The sequence below is a fragment of the Spea bombifrons genome, chromosome 3 (genome assembly GCF_027358695.1).
Source record: "Spea bombifrons isolate aSpeBom1 chromosome 3, aSpeBom1.2.pri, whole genome shotgun sequence".
NCBI classification, from domain to species: domain Eukaryota; kingdom Metazoa; phylum Chordata; class Amphibia; order Anura; family Pelobatidae; genus Spea; species Spea bombifrons.
Window position 1 is genome coordinate 116,222,415 of NC_071089.1, and position 15,121 is coordinate 116,237,535.

General features: G+C 41.8%; 18 non-coding genes across 18 annotated transcripts; all 18 read right to left on the minus strand.

The window, feature by feature from the left end:
• Positions 1–796: 796 nt before the first annotated feature.
• TRNAE-UUC (transfer RNA glutamic acid (anticodon UUC)) lies at positions 797–868 on the minus strand. The gene has a single exon. It is a non-coding gene; the product is annotated as a tRNA-Glu (tRNA).
• A 490-nt stretch (positions 869–1,358) lies between these two features.
• Positions 1,359–1,444, minus strand: TRNAY-GUA (transfer RNA tyrosine (anticodon GUA)). The gene is given in 2 exon segments: positions 1,359–1,394; positions 1,408–1,444. It is a non-coding gene; the product is annotated as a tRNA-Tyr (tRNA).
• Positions 1,445–1,601: 157 nt separating this feature from the next.
• Positions 1,602–1,673, minus strand: TRNAG-UCC (transfer RNA glycine (anticodon UCC)). The gene has a single exon. It is a non-coding gene; the product is annotated as a tRNA-Gly (tRNA).
• Positions 1,674–3,238: 1,565 nt separating this feature from the next.
• Positions 3,239–3,310, minus strand: TRNAE-UUC (transfer RNA glutamic acid (anticodon UUC)). Its single transcript has one exon. It is a non-coding gene; the product is annotated as a tRNA-Glu (tRNA).
• Positions 3,311–3,800: 490 nt separating this feature from the next.
• On the minus strand, positions 3,801–3,886 carry TRNAY-GUA (transfer RNA tyrosine (anticodon GUA)). Its single transcript is given in 2 exon segments — positions 3,801–3,836; positions 3,850–3,886. It is a non-coding gene; the product is annotated as a tRNA-Tyr (tRNA).
• A 157-nt stretch (positions 3,887–4,043) lies between these two features.
• Positions 4,044–4,115, minus strand: TRNAG-UCC (transfer RNA glycine (anticodon UCC)). Its single transcript has one exon. It is a non-coding gene; the product is annotated as a tRNA-Gly (tRNA).
• A 1,571-nt stretch (positions 4,116–5,686) lies between these two features.
• Positions 5,687–5,758, minus strand: TRNAE-UUC (transfer RNA glutamic acid (anticodon UUC)). The gene has a single exon. It is a non-coding gene; the product is annotated as a tRNA-Glu (tRNA).
• Positions 5,759–6,248: 490 nt separating this feature from the next.
• On the minus strand, positions 6,249–6,334 carry TRNAY-GUA (transfer RNA tyrosine (anticodon GUA)). The gene is given in 2 exon segments: positions 6,249–6,284; positions 6,298–6,334. It is a non-coding gene; the product is annotated as a tRNA-Tyr (tRNA).
• Positions 6,335–6,491: 157 nt separating this feature from the next.
• TRNAG-UCC (transfer RNA glycine (anticodon UCC)) lies at positions 6,492–6,563 on the minus strand. The gene has a single exon. It is a non-coding gene; the product is annotated as a tRNA-Gly (tRNA).
• A 1,570-nt stretch (positions 6,564–8,133) lies between these two features.
• Positions 8,134–8,205, minus strand: TRNAE-UUC (transfer RNA glutamic acid (anticodon UUC)). Its single transcript has one exon. It is a non-coding gene; the product is annotated as a tRNA-Glu (tRNA).
• Positions 8,206–8,695: 490 nt separating this feature from the next.
• On the minus strand, positions 8,696–8,781 carry TRNAY-GUA (transfer RNA tyrosine (anticodon GUA)). Its single transcript is given in 2 exon segments — positions 8,696–8,731; positions 8,745–8,781. It is a non-coding gene; the product is annotated as a tRNA-Tyr (tRNA).
• A 157-nt stretch (positions 8,782–8,938) lies between these two features.
• TRNAG-UCC (transfer RNA glycine (anticodon UCC)) lies at positions 8,939–9,010 on the minus strand. Its single transcript has one exon. It is a non-coding gene; the product is annotated as a tRNA-Gly (tRNA).
• Positions 9,011–10,581: 1,571 nt separating this feature from the next.
• On the minus strand, positions 10,582–10,653 carry TRNAE-UUC (transfer RNA glutamic acid (anticodon UUC)). Its single transcript has one exon. It is a non-coding gene; the product is annotated as a tRNA-Glu (tRNA).
• Positions 10,654–11,143: 490 nt separating this feature from the next.
• On the minus strand, positions 11,144–11,229 carry TRNAY-GUA (transfer RNA tyrosine (anticodon GUA)). Its single transcript is given in 2 exon segments — positions 11,144–11,179; positions 11,193–11,229. It is a non-coding gene; the product is annotated as a tRNA-Tyr (tRNA).
• A 157-nt stretch (positions 11,230–11,386) lies between these two features.
• Positions 11,387–11,458, minus strand: TRNAG-UCC (transfer RNA glycine (anticodon UCC)). Its single transcript has one exon. It is a non-coding gene; the product is annotated as a tRNA-Gly (tRNA).
• A 1,571-nt stretch (positions 11,459–13,029) lies between these two features.
• TRNAE-UUC (transfer RNA glutamic acid (anticodon UUC)) lies at positions 13,030–13,101 on the minus strand. The gene has a single exon. It is a non-coding gene; the product is annotated as a tRNA-Glu (tRNA).
• Positions 13,102–13,591: 490 nt separating this feature from the next.
• On the minus strand, positions 13,592–13,677 carry TRNAY-GUA (transfer RNA tyrosine (anticodon GUA)). Its single transcript is given in 2 exon segments — positions 13,592–13,627; positions 13,641–13,677. It is a non-coding gene; the product is annotated as a tRNA-Tyr (tRNA).
• A 157-nt stretch (positions 13,678–13,834) lies between these two features.
• TRNAG-UCC (transfer RNA glycine (anticodon UCC)) lies at positions 13,835–13,906 on the minus strand. Its single transcript has one exon. It is a non-coding gene; the product is annotated as a tRNA-Gly (tRNA).
• Positions 13,907–15,121: the final 1,215 nt, after the last annotated feature.

Consider the following 15,121-nt stretch of genomic DNA (forward strand, 5'->3'; position numbering starts at 1 on the left):
TAAATACACCTGTTTTGTGATTCGTACGGATAGTTACCTGTAAGTTGTCGGTGGCCAGACTGGGGATAAGTAAGCAGCACTGGAAGTTTCAGGAATTCCACCCTTCCTCCAGCAATCATCAGATATAGAAGATATAATACTTGATCCCTTTAAGCCCATCTCATGGTGATGGGGCTGCCCTGAGAACAAGAGCAGTATGATCAGGTTTTACCATAAGTTTGTCCGGTGTAATTCACTTTTCCCGCAGTGACAGTTTCTTTTACATAAATAGAATTTTCGGAAGGGACAAATTATACATATTACATATAAAACATATACACTTTATGAAAGGATGTGGACACCCCTCCTAATTATTGAGTTTAGGTATTTCAGCCACATCCATTGCTAACAGGTGTATAAAATCAAGCACATAGTCGACCATCTTCCTAGACAGACATTGGCATTATGTCTCCCTTTTCCTCTTCATCTATCTTTGTTCTCTTTATCTCAAAACCCTTTTTCTTTACCGCTACCTTTTGTCACTTCCTCTCCCTTTTCATTAATCTATCCTCCTTTTCTTTAATCTCGCCATTTTCATTTTCTTTCCTCCTGTTGCATTTTATATAATCTCTCTAATCTATTTCTCCCCTTTCTGATGTTCCTTGACCAGCCCAAAGAGGTAAGGAATTTGGACCAGTATTTTGAGGTGGCTCTTCAGGTAAGATGAGCCCTGTAGATGTTGGGGAATATGATTAATGCCATTTGATTTGACCAACTAGCAAACGGATAGCAACATAGGGTTCCAATAAAAACTAGCTTCCCATACCGGGAGTCGAACCCGGGCCGTCTGGGTGAAAACCAGGAATCCTAACCGCTAGACCATATGGGATACGTGTCTACACCCTGCTCACACCACATGGGATGGTGTATGTGATGGAGCATCCACAGATCCTATAGGAGGTTAACCTTTTTCTTTTAAAATACAGTTGTAATGCCTGTCAGTCCGCGGCTGCAGTTGATGAGTTCCTGTTCCAATGATCTTTTTGATATGCATCAGAGTTTTATTTTCCCTGCAATCCCAGGTGATACACTACAGAGAGATTCCTCCTCCGTACACGAGATAGGGCAGAACTCAAATTATAAAACCCCTCCCCACCTGGTGACCCTCTGTCATTGAAAACAGCATTCCTGATTGCCATTACCTCCACTAGGCGCATCACTGAACTATAGGCATTGTCTACGGCAGAGCCTTTTCTTTGGATCTTCCCAGATAAAGTGGTCCTTTTGCTGCCCACGGAATTCGCACCTAAAGTCCACTCTTCACTCTGTAGGATCAACCTACCATTTTTTTACCCATCTCACAAAAATAAAAAAAGCATTCCTTCGAGCTGGAATCGAACCAGCGACCTAAGGATGTCTGATCGTTTTCTACAGTCCTCCGCTCTACCAGCTGAGCTATCGAAGGTCGTGTTTCTAGGTGCTGTCCATGCTGATTGTACCTGGAGCAGCCCCTCCCCCACCAACATGGTATGCATTGTGTTACAAGCTACATCAAGTGGAAGGGTTAACTGCAAACGGCTTGAAACTTACTGAATAAACTCGGATGTGTAAGAAAAAAAAGTTGCGTTGGCCGGGAATCGAACCCGGGTCAACTGCTTGGAAGGCAGCTATGCTCACCACTATACCACCAACGCCATATGGAAAGATAGGCTTTTACACTAGAGATGGGAAGGTCTGGGAAAAAAAAAGCCCAGAAAAAAACATGAGAAAAAAATAACATTTTCTTCCCGTTTTTTTCCAAAGCCGTTTTTTGTTTGTGGGAAATGATGTCATGTAGATGTTATTGTGTCATTTTGCAGCCTTTAGCAGAATTTAGTTTTATGTGGAATATGGAATGTTTCATCAGAACATTTAGAAATCTCGCGGACCTTCAGGAAATGTTAAAAATTGTCATCTTCTGCCTTTGGTCAGATCCTCTGCTCTGGCCTGGCCTATTTCTCCACATAGGTTTCTGTAGCGTAGCGGTTATAACGTTTGCCTCGCATGAGGAAGGTCCCCGGTTCGAAACCGGGTAGAAACACTTCTTTTCATTCTTCCCATTTAAAATACAGAGCCGATGACTTCATCAACAAAGAGGGCAATCTGCTCCTCAGTTTTGTACCAGAAGGTGGTGCTGTTTCCCTAGGTCTTGGCCTAATCAAGAAAAAGGTGGTCAATCTACTGATGTCTTTCTTTCAGGTAAATGACTGGTGCTTCACATACTTTTTGCTTTGTTGCATTAGTGTATTCCTTTGTTTTTCTTGTTTGTAATTTGGATTTTGAGACGATTTTTCCATGATATGTTTGAACCTGATGCAGTACTCACTATAACTATAAAATGAAATACCTGGTCATTATATTGTGGTGCTATCAAAACTATACATACAATGTAATGTTGTTATAAATACACCTGTTTTGTGATTCGTACGGATAGTTACCTGTAAGTTGTCGGTGGCCAGACTGGGGATAAGTAAGCAGCACTGGAAGTTTCAGGAATTCCACCCTTCCTCCAGCAATCATCAGATATAGAAGATATAATACTTGATCCCTTTAAGCCCATCTCATGGTGATGGGGCTGCCCTGAGAACAAGAGCAGTATGATCAGGTTTTACCATAAGTTTGTCCGGTGTAATTCACTTTTCCCGCAGTGACAGTTTCTTTTACATAAATAGAATTTTCGGAAGGGACAAATTATACATATTACATATAAAACATATACACTTTATGAAAGGATGTGGACACCCCTCCTAATTATTGAGTTTAGGTATTTCAGCCACATCCATTGCTAACAGGTGTATAAAATCAAGCACATAGTCGACCATCTTCCTAGACAGACATTGGCATTATGTCTCCCTTTTCCTCTTCATCTGTCTTTGTTCTCTTTATCTCCCAACCCTTTCTCTTTACCTCTCCCTGTGTGTCCACTTTTTCTTTACCGCTACCTTTTGTCACTTCCTCTCCCTTTTCTTTAATCTATCCTCCTTTTCTTTAATCTCTCCATTTTCATTCCTCCTGTTGCATTTTATATAATCTCTCTAATCTATTTCTCCCCTTTCTGATGTTCCTTGACCAGCCCAAAGAGGTAAGGAATTTGGACCAGTATTTTGAGGTGGCTCTTCAGGTAAGATGAGCCCTGTAGATGTTGGGGAATATGATTAATGCCATTTGATTTGACCAACTAGCAAACGGATAGCAACATAGGGTTCCAATAAAAACTAGCTTCCCATACCGGGAGTCGAACCCTGGTCGCCTGGGTGAAAACCAGGAATCCTAACCGCTAGACCATATGGGATACGTGTCTACACCCTGCTCACACCACATGGGATGGTGTATGTGACGGAGCATCCACAGATCCTATAGGAGGTTAACCTTTTTCTTTTAAAATACAGTTGTAATGCCTGTCAGTCCGCGGCTGCAGTTGATGAGTTCCTGTTCCAATGATCTTTTTGATATGCGTCAGAGTTTTATTTTCCCTGCAATCCCAGGTGATACACTACAGAGAGATTCCTCCTCCGTACACGAGATAGGGCAGAACTCAAATTATAAAACCCCTCCCCACCTGGTGACCCTCTGTCATTGAAAACAGCATTCCTGATTGCCATTACCTCCACTAGGCGCATCACTGAACTATAGGCATTGTCTACGGCAGAGCCTTTTCTTTGGATCTTCCCAGATAAAGTGGTCCTTTTGCTGCCCACGGAATTCGCACCTAAAGTCCACTCTTCACTCTGTAGGATCAACCTACCATTTTTTTACCCATCTCACAAAAATAAAAAAAGCATTCCTTCGAGCCGGAATCGAACCAGCGACCTAAGGATGTCTGATCGTTTTCTACAGTCCTCCGCTCTACCAGCTGAGCTATCGAAGGTCGTGTTTCTAGGTGCTGTCCATGCTGATTGTACCTGGAGCAGCCCCTCCCCCACCAACATGGTATGCATTGTGTTACAAGCTACATCAAGTGGAAGGGTTAACTGCAAACGGCTTGAAACTTACTGAATAAACTCGGATGTGTAAGAAAAAAAAGTTGCGTTGGCCGGGAATCGAACCCGGGTCAACTGCTTGGAAGGCAGCTATGCTCACCACTATACCACCAACGCCATATGGAAAGATAGGCTTTTACACTAGAGATGGGAAGGTCTGGGAAAAAAAAAGCCCAGAAAAAAACATGAGAAAAAAATAACATTTTCTTCCCGTTTTTTTCCAAAGCCGTTTTTTGTTTGTGGGAAATGATGTCATGTAGATGTTATTGTGTCATTTTGCAGCCTTTAGCAGAATTTAGTTTTATGTGGAATATGGAATGTTTCATCAGAACATTTAGAAATCTCGCGGACCTTCAGGAAATGTTAAAAATTGTCATCTTCTGCCTTTGGTCAGATCCTCTGCTCTGGCCTGGCCTCTTTCTACACATAGGTTTCTGTAGCGTAGCGGTTATAACGTTTGCCTCACATGAGGAAGGTCCCCGGTTCGAAACCGGGTAGAAACACTTCTTTTCATTCTTCCCATTTAAAATACAGAGCCGATGACTTCATCAACAAAGAGGGCAATCTGCTCCTCAGTTTTGTACCAGAAGGTGGTGCTGTTTCCCTAGGTCTTGGCCTAATCAAGAAAAAGGTGGTCAATCTACTGATGTCTTTCTTTCAGGTAAATGACTGGTGCTTCACATACTTTTTGCTTTGTTGCATTAGTGTATTCCTTTGTTTTTCTTGTTTGTAATTTGGATTTTGAGACGATTTTTCCATGATATGTTTGAACCTGATGCAGTACTCACTATAACTATAAAATGAAATACCTGGTCATTATATTGTGGTGCTATCAAAACTATACATACAATGTAATGTTGTTATAAATACACCTGTTTTGTGATTCGTACGGATAGTTACCTGTAAGTTGTCGGTGGCCAGACTGGGGATAAGTAAGCAGCACTGGAAGTTTCAGGAATTCCACCCTTCCTCCAGCAATCATCAGATATAGTAGATATAATACTTGATCCCTTTAAGCCCATCTCATGGTGATGGGGCTGCCCTGAGAACAAGAGCAGTATGATCAGGTTTTACCATAAGTTTGTCCGGTGTAATTCACTTTTCCCGCAGTGACAGTTTCTTTTACATAAATAGAATTTTCTGAAGGGACAAATTATACATATTACATATAAAACATATACACTTTATGAAAGGATGTGGACACCCCTCCTAATTATTGAGTTTAGGTATTTCAGCCACATCCATTGCTAACAGGTGTATAAAATCAAGCACATAGTCGACCATCTTCCTAGACAGACATTGGCATTATGTCTCCCTTTTCCTCTTCATCTATCTTTGTTCTCTTTATCTCCCAACCCTTTCTCTTTACCTCTCCCTGTGTGTCCACTTTTTCTTTACCGCTACCTTTTGTCACTTCCTCTCCCTTTTCTTTAATCTATCCTCCTTTTCTTTAATCTCTCCATTTTCATTTTCTTTCCTCCTGTTGCATTTTATATAATCTCTCTAATCGATTTCTCCCCTTTCTGATGTTCCTTGACCAGCCCAAAGAGGTAAGGAATTTGGACCAGTATTTTGAGGTGGCTCTTCAGGTAAGATGAGCCCTGTAGATGTTGGGGAATATGATTAATGCCATTTGATTTGACCAACTAGCAAACGGATAGCAACATAGGGTTCCAATAAAAACTAGCTTCCCATACCGGGAGTCGAACCCGGGCCGCCTGGGTGAAAACCAGGAATCCTAACCGCTAGACCATATGGGATACGTGTCTACACCCTGCTCACACCACATGGGATGGTGTATGTGACGGAGCATCCACAGATCCTATAGGAGGTTAACCTTTTTCTTTTAAAATACAGTTGTAATGCCTGTCAGTCCGCGGCTGCAGTTGATGAGTTCCTGTTCCAATGATCTTTTTGATATGCGTCAGAGTTTTATTTTCCCTGCAATCCCAGGTGATACACTACAGAGAGATTCCTCCTCCGTACACGAGATAGGGCAGAACTCAAATTATAAAACCCCTCCCCACCTGGTGACCCTCTGTCATTGAAAACAGCATTCCTGATTGCCATTACCTCCACTAGGCGCATCACTGAACTATAGGCATTGTCTACGGCAGAGCCTTTTCTTTGGATCTTCCCAGATAAAGTGGTCCTTTTGCTGCCCACGGAATTCGCACCTAAAGTCCACTCTTCACTCTGTAGGATCAACCTACCATTTTTTTACCCATCTCACAAAAATAAAAAAAGCATTCCTTCGAGCCGGAATCGAACCAGCGACCTAAGGATGTCTGATCGTTTTCTACAGTCCTCCGCTCTACCAGCTGAGCTATCGAAGGTCGTGTTTCTAGGTGCTGTCCATGCTGATTGTACCTGGAGCAGCCCCTCCCCCACCAACATGGTATGCATTGTGTTACAAGCTACATCAAGTGGAAGGGTTAACTGCAAACGGCTTGAAACTTACTGAATAAACTCGGATGTGTAAGAAAAAAAAGTTGCGTTGGCCGGGAATCGAACCCGGGTCAACTGCTTGGAAGGCAGCTATGCTCACCACTATACCACCAACGCCATATGGAAAGATAGGCTTTTACACTAGAGATGGGAAGGTCTGGGAAAAAAAAACCCAGAAAAAAACATGAGAAAAAAATAACATTTTCTTCCCGTTTTTTTCCAAAGCCGTTTTTTGTTTGTGGGAAATGATGTCATGTAGATGTTATTGTGTCATTTTGCAGCCTTTAGCAGAATTTAGTTTTATGTGGAATATGGAATGTTTCATCAGAACATTTAGAAATCTCGCGGACCTTCAGGAAATGTTAAAAATTGTCATCTTCTGCCTTTGGTCAGATCCTCTGCTCTGGCCTGGCCTCTTTCTACACATAGGTTTCTGTAGCGTAGCGGTTATAACGTTTGCCTCACATGAGGAAGGTCCCCGGTTCGAAACCGGGTAGAAACACTTCTTTTCATTCTTCCCATTTAAAATACAGAGCCGATGACTTCATCAACAAAGAGGGCAATCTGCTCCTCAGTTTTGTACCAGAAGGTGGTGCTGTTTCCCTAGGTCTTGGCCTAATCAAGAAAAAGGTGGTCAATCTACTGATGTCTTTCTTTCAGGTAAATGACTGGTGCTTCACATACTTTTTGCTTTGTTGCATTAGTGTATTCCTTTGTTTTTCTTGTTTGTAATTTGGATTTTGAGACGATTTTTCCATGATATGTTTGAACCTGATGCAGTACTCACTATAACTATAAAATGAAATACCTGGTCATTATATTGTGGTGCTATCAAAACTATACATACAATGTAATGTTGTTATAAATACACCTGTTTTGTGATTCGTACGGATAGTTACCTGTAAGTTGTCGGTGGCCAGACTGGGGATAAGTAAGCAGCACTGGAAGTTTCAGGAATTCCACCCTTCCTCCAGCAATCATCAGATATAGAAGATATAATACTTGATCCCTTTAAGCCCATCTCATGGTGATGGGGCTGCCCTGAGAACAAGAGCAGTATGATCAGGTTTTAACATAAGTTTGTCCGGTGTAATTCACTTTTCCCGCAGTGACAGTTTCTTTTACATAAATAGAATTTTCTGAAGGGACAAATTATACATATTACATATAAAACATATACACTTTATGAAAGGATGTGGACACCCCTCCTAATTATTGAGTTTAGGTATTTCAGCCACATCCATTGCTAACAGGTGTATAAAATCAAGCACATAGTCGACCATCTTCCTAGACAGACATTGGCATTATGTCTCCCTTTTCCTCTTCATCTATCTTTGTTCTCTTTATCTCCCAACCCTTTCTCTTTACCTCTCCCTGTGTGTCCACTTTTTCTTTACCGCTACCTTTTGTCACTTCCTCTCCCTTTTCTTTAATCTATCCTCCTTTTCTTTAATCTCTCCATTTTCATTTTCTTTCCTCCTGTTGCATTTTATATAATCTCTCTAATCGATTTCTCCCCTTTCTGATGTTCCTTGACCAGCCCAAAGAGGTAAGGAATTTGGACCAGTATTTTGAGGTGGCTCTTCAGGTAAGATGAGCCCTGTAGATGTTGGGGAATATGATTAATGCCATTTGATTTGACCAACTAGCAAACGGATAGCAACATAGGGTTCCAATAAAAACTAGCTTCCCATACCGGGAGTCGAACCCGGGCCGCCTGGGTGAAAACCAGGAATCCTAACCGCTAGACCATATGGGATACGTGTCTACACCCTGCTCACACCACATGGGATGGTGTATGTGACGGAGCATCCACAGATCCTATAGGAGGTTAACCTTTTTCTTTTAAAATACAGTTGTAATGCCTGTCAGTCCGCGGCTGCAGTTGATGAGTTCCTGTTCCAATGATCTTTTTGATATGCGTCAGAGTTTTATTTTCCCTGCAATCCCAGGTGATACACTACAGAGAGATTCCTCCTCCGTACACGAGATAGGGCAGAACTCAAATTATAAAACCCCTCCCCACCTGGTGACCCTCTGTCATTGAAAACAGCATTCCTGATTGCCATTACCTCCACTAGGCGCATCACTGAACTATAGGCATTGTCTACGGCAGAGCCTTTTCTTTGGATCTTCCCAGATAAAGTGGTCCTTTTGCTGCCCACGGAATTTGCACCTAAAGTCCACTCTTCACTCTGTAGGATCAACCTACCATTTTTTTACCCATCTCACAAAAATAAAAAAAGCATTCCTTCGAGCCGGAATCGAAGCAGCGACCTAAGGATGTCTGATCGTTTTCTACAGTCCTCCGCTCTACCAGCTGAGCTATCGAAGGTCGTGTTTCTAGGTGCTGTCCATGCTGATTGTACCTGGAGCAGCCCCTCCCCCACCAACATGGTATGCATTGTGTTACAAGCTACATCAAGTGGAAGGGTTAACTGCAAACGGCTTGAAACTTACTGAATAAACTCGGATGTGTAAGAAAAAAAAGTTGCGTTGGCCGGGAATCGAACCCGGGTCAACTGCTTGGAAGGCAGCTATGCTCACCACTATACCACCAACGCCATATGGAAACGTAGGCTTTTACACTAGAGATGGGAAGGTCTGGGAAAAAAAAAGCCCAGAAAAAAACATGAGAAAAAAATAACATTTTCTTCCCGTTTTTTTCCAAAGCCGTTTTTTGTTTGTGGGAAATGATGTCATGTAGATGTTATTGTGTCATTTTGCAGCCTTTAGCAGAATTTAGTTTTATGTGGAATATGGAATGTTTCATCAGAACATTTAGAAATCTCGCGGACCTTCAGGAAATGTTAAAAATTGTCATCTTCTGCCTTTGGTCAGATCCTCTGCTCTGGCCTGGCCTCTTTCTACACATAGGTTTCTGTAGCGTAGCGGTTATAACGTTTGCCTCACATGAGGAAGGTCCCCGGTTCGAAACCGGGTAGAAACACTTCTTTTCATTCTTCCCATTTAAAATACAGAGCCGATGACTTCATCAACAAAGAGGGCAATCTGCTCCTCAGTTTTGTACCAGAAGGTGGTGCTGTTTCCCTAGGTCTTGGCCTAATCAAGAAAAAGGTGGTCAATCTACTGATGTCTTTCTTTCAGGTAAATGACTGGTGCTTCACATACTTTTTGCTTTGTTGCATTAGTGTATTCCTTTGTTTTTCTTGTTTGTAATTTGGATTTTGAGACGATTTTTCCATGATATGTTTGAACCTGATGCAGTACTCACTATAACTATAAAATGAAATACCTGGTCATTATATTGTGGTGCTATCAAAACTATACATACAATGTAATGTTGTTATAAATACACCTGTTTTGTGATTCGTACGGATAGTTACCTGTAAGTTGTCGGTGGCCAGACTGGGGATAAGTAAGCAGCACTGGAAGTTTCAGGAATTCCACCCTTCCTCCAGCAATCATCAGATATAGAAGATATAATACTTGATCCCTTTAAGCCCATCTCATGGTGATGGGGCTGCCCTGAGAACAAGAGCAGTATGATCAGGTTTTACCATAAGTTTGTCCGGTGTAATTCACTTTTCCCGCAGTGACAGTTTCTTTTACATAAATAGAATTTTCTGAAGGGACAAATTATACATATTACATATAAAACATATACACTTTATGAAAGGATGTGGACACCCCTCCTAATTATTGAGTTTAGGTATTTCAGCCACATCCATTGCTAACAGGTGTATAAAATCAAGCACATAGTCGACCATCTTCCTAGACAGACATTGGCATTATGTCTCCCTTTTCCTCTTCATCTATCTTTGTTCTCTTTATCTCCCAACCCTTTCTCTTTACCTCTCCCTGTGTGTCCACTTTTTCTTTACCGCTACCTTTTGTCACTTCCTCTCCCTTTTCTTTAATCTATCCTCCTTTTCTTTAATCTCTCCATTTTCATTTTCTTTCCTCCTGTTGCATTTTATATAATCTCTCTAATCGATTTCTCCCCTTTCTGATGTTCCTTGACCAGCCCAAAGAGGTAAGGAATTTGGACCAGTATTTTGAGGTGGCTCTTCAGGTAAGATGAGCCCTGTAGATGTTGGGGAATATGATTAATGCCATTTGATTTGACCAACTAGCAAACGGATAGCAACATAGGGTTCCAATAAAAACTAGCTTCCCATACCGGGAGTCGAACCCGGGCCGCCTGGGTGAAAACCAGGAATCCTAACCGCTAGACCATATGGGATACGTGTCTACACCCTGCTCACACCACATGGGATGGTGTATGTGACGGAGCATCCACAGATCCTATAGGAGGTTAACCTTTTTCTTTTAAAATACAGTTGTAATGCCTGTCAGTCCGCGGCTGCAGTTGATGAGTTCCTGTTCCAATGATCTTTTTGATATGCGTCAGAGTTTTATTTTCCCTGCAATCCCAGGTGATACACTACAGAGAGATTCCTCCTCCGTACACGAGATAGGGCAGAACTCAAATTATAAAACCCCTCCCCACCTGGTGACCCTCTGTCATTGAAAACAGCATTCCTGATTGCCATTACCTCCACTAGGCGCATCACTGAACTATAGGCATTGTCTACGGCAGAGCCTTTTCTTTGGATCTTCCCAGATAAAGTGGTCCTTTTGCTGCCCACGGAATTCGCACCTAAAGTCCACTCTTCACTCTGTAGGATCAACCTACCATTTTTTTACCCATCTCACAAAAATAAAAAAAGCATTCCTTCGAGCCGGAATCGAAGCAGCGACCTAAGGATGTCTGATCGTTTTCTACAGTCCTCCGCTCTACCAGCTGAGCTATCGAAGGTCGTGTTTCTAGGTGCTGTCCATGCTGATTGTACCTGGAGCAGCCCCTCCCCCACCAACATGGTATGCATTGTGTTACAAGCTACATCAAGTGGAAGGGTTAACTGCAAACGGCTTGAAACTTACTGAATAAACTCGGATGTGTAAGAAAAAAAAGTTGCGTTGGCCGGGAATCGAACCCGGGTCAACTGCTTGGAAGGCAGCTATGCTCACCACTATACCACCAACGCCATATGGAAACGTAGGCTTTTACACTAGAGATGGGAAGGTCTGGGAAAAAAAAAGCCCAGAAAAAAACATGAGAAAAAAATAACATTTTCTTCCCGTTTTTTTCCAAAGCCGTTTTTTGTTTGTGGGAAATGATGTCATGTAGATGTTATTGTGTCATTTTGCAGCCTTTAGCAGAATTTAGTTTTATGTGGAATATGGAATGTTTCATCAGAACATTTAGAAATCTCGCGGACCTTCAGGAAATGTTAAAAATTGTCATCTTCTGCCTTTGGTCAGATCCTCTGCTCTGGCCTGGCCTCTTTCTACACATAGGTTTCTGTAGCGTAGCGGTTATAACGTTTGCCTCACATGAGGAAGGTCCCCGGTTCGAAACCGGGTAGAAACACTTCTTTTCATTCTTCCCATTTAAAATACAGAGCCGATGACTTCATCAACAAAGAGGGCAATCTGCTCCTCAGTTTTGTACCAGAAGGTGGTGCTGTTTCCCTAGGTCTTGGCCTAATCAAGAAAAAGGTGGTCAATCTACTGATGTCTTTCTTTCAGGTAAATGACTGGTGCTTCACATACTTTTTGCTTTGTTGCATTAGTGTATTCCTTTGTTTTTCTTGTTTGTAATTTGGATTTTGAGACGATTTTTCCATGATATGTTTGAACCTGATGCAGTACTCACTATAACTATAAAATGAAATACCTGGTTATTATATTGTGGTGCTATCAAAACTATACATACAATGTAATGTTGTTATAAATACACCTGTTTTGTGATTCGTACGGATAGTTACCTGTAAGTTGTCGGTGGCCAGACTGGGGATAAGTAAGCAGCACTGGAAGTTTCAGGAATTCCACCCTTCCTCCAGCAATCATCAGATATAGAAGATATAATACTTGATCCCTTTAAGCCCATCTCATGGTGATGGGGCTGCCCTGAGAACAAGAGCAGTATGATCAGGTTTTACCATAAGTTTGTCCGGTGTAATTCACTTTTCCCGCAGTGACAGTTTCTTTTACATAAATAGAATTTTCTGAAGGGACAAATTATACATATTACATATAAAACATATACACTTTATGAAAGGATGTGGACACCCCTCCTAATTATTGAGTTTAGGTATTTCAGCCACATCCATTGCTAACAGGTGTATAAAATCAAGCACATAGTCGACCATCTTCCTAGACAGACATTGGCATTATGTCTCCCTTTTCCTCTTCATCTATCTTTGTTCTCTTTATCTCCCAACCCTTTCTCTTTACCTCTCCCTGTGTGTCCACTTTTTCTTTACCGCTACCTTTTGTCACTTCCTCTCCCTTTTCTTTAATCTATCCTCCTTTTCTTTAATCTCTCCATTTTCATTTTCTTTCCTCCTGTTGCATTTTATATAATCTCTCTAATCGATTTCTCCCCTTTCTGATGTTCCTTGACCAGCCCAAAGAGGTAAGGAATTTGGACCAGTATTTTGAGGTGGCTCTTCAGGTAAGATGAGCCCTGTAGATGTTGGGGAATATGATTAATGCCATTTGATTTGACCAACTAGCAAACGGATAGCAACATAGGGTTCCAATAAAAACTAGCTTCCCATACCGGGAGTCGAAACCGGGCCGCCTGGGTGAAAACCAGGAATCCTAACCGCTAGACCATATGGGATACGTGTCTACACCCTGCTCACACCACATGGGATGGTGTATGTGACGGAGCATCCACAGATCCTATAGGAGGTTAGCCTTTTTCTTTTAAAATACAGTTGTAATGCCTGTCAGTCCGCGGCTGCAGTTGATGAGTTCCTGTTCCAATGATCTTTTTGATATGCGTCAGAGTTTTATTTTCCCTGCAATCCCAGGTGATACACTACAGAGAGATTCCTCCTCCGTACACGAGATAGGGCAGAACTCAAATTATAAAACCCCTCCCCACCTGGTGACCCTCTGTCATTGAAAACAGCATTCCTGATTGCCATTACCTCCACTAGGCGCATCACTGAACTATAGGCATTGTCTACGGCAGAGCCTTTTCTTTGGATCTTCCCAGATAAAGTGGTCCTTTTGCTGCCCACGGAATTCGCACCTAAAGTCCACTCTTCACTCTGTAGGATCAACCTACCATTTTTTTACCCATCTCACAAAAATAAAAAAAGCATTCCTTCGAGCCGGAATCGAACCAGCGACCTAAGGATGTCTGATCGTTTTCTACAGTCCTCCGCTCTACCAGCTGAGCTATCGAAGGTCGTGTTTCTAGGTGCTGTCCATGCTGATTGTACCTGGAGCAGCCCCTCCCCCACCAACATGGTATGCATTGTGTTACAAGCTACATCAAGTGGAAGGGTTAACTGCAAACGGCTTGAAACTTACTGAATAAACTCGGATGTGTAAGAAAAAAAAGTTGCGTTGGCCGGGAATCGAACCCGGGTCAACTGCTTGGAAGGCAGCTATGCTCACCACTATATCACCAACGCCATATGGAAAGATAGGCTTTTACACTAGAGATGGGAAGGTCTGGGAAAAAAAAAGCCCAGAAAAAAACATGAGAAAAAAATAACATTTTCTTCCCGTTTTTTTCCAAAGCCGTTTTTTGTTTGTGGGAAATGATGTCATGTAGATGTTATTGTGTCATTTTGCAGCCTTTAGCAGAATTTAGTTTTATGTGGAATATGGAATGTTTCATCAGAACATTTAGAAATCTCGCGGACCTTCAGGAAATGTTAAAAATTGTCATCTTCTGCCTTTGGTCAGATCCTCTGCTCTGGCCTGGCCTCTTTCTACACATAGGTTTCTGTAGCGTAGCGGTTATAACGTTTGCCTCACATGAGGAAGGTCCCCGGTTCGAAACCGGGTAGAAACACTTCTTTTCATTCTTCCCATTTAAAATACAGAGCCGATGACTTCATCAACAAAGAGGGCAATCTGCTCCTCAGTTTTGTACCAGAAGGTGGTGCTGTTTCCCTAGGTCTTGGCCTAATCAAGAAAAAGGTGGTCAATCTACTGATGTCTTTCTTTCAGGTAAATGACTGGTGCTTCACATACTTTTTGCTTTGTTGCATTAGTGTATTCCTTTGTTTTTCTTGTTTGTAATTTGGATTTTGAGACGATTTTTCCATGATATGTTTGAACCTGATGCAGTACTCACTATAACTATAAAATGAAATACCTGGTCATTATATTGTGGTGCTATCAAAACTATACATACAATGTAATGTTGTTATAAATACACCTGTTTTGTGATTCGTACGGATAGTTACCTGTAAGTTGTCGGTGGCCAGACTGGGGATAAGTAAGCAGCACTGGAAGTTTCAGGAATTCCACCCTTCCTCCAGCAATCATCAGATATAGAAGATATAATACTTGATCCCTTTAAGCCCATCTCATGGTGATGGGGCTGCCCTGAGAACAAGAGCAGTATGATCAGGTTTTACCATAAGTTTGTCCGGTGTAATTCACTTTTCCCGCAGTGACAGTTTCTTTTACATAAATAGAATTTTCTGAAGGGACAAATTATACATATTACATATAAAACATATACACTTTATGAAAGGATGTGGACACCCCTCCTAATTATTGAGTTTAGGTATTTCAGCCACATCCATTGCTAACAGGTGTATAAAATCAAGCACATAGTCGACCATCTTCCTAGACAGACATTGGCATTATGTCTCCCTTTTCCTCTTCATCTA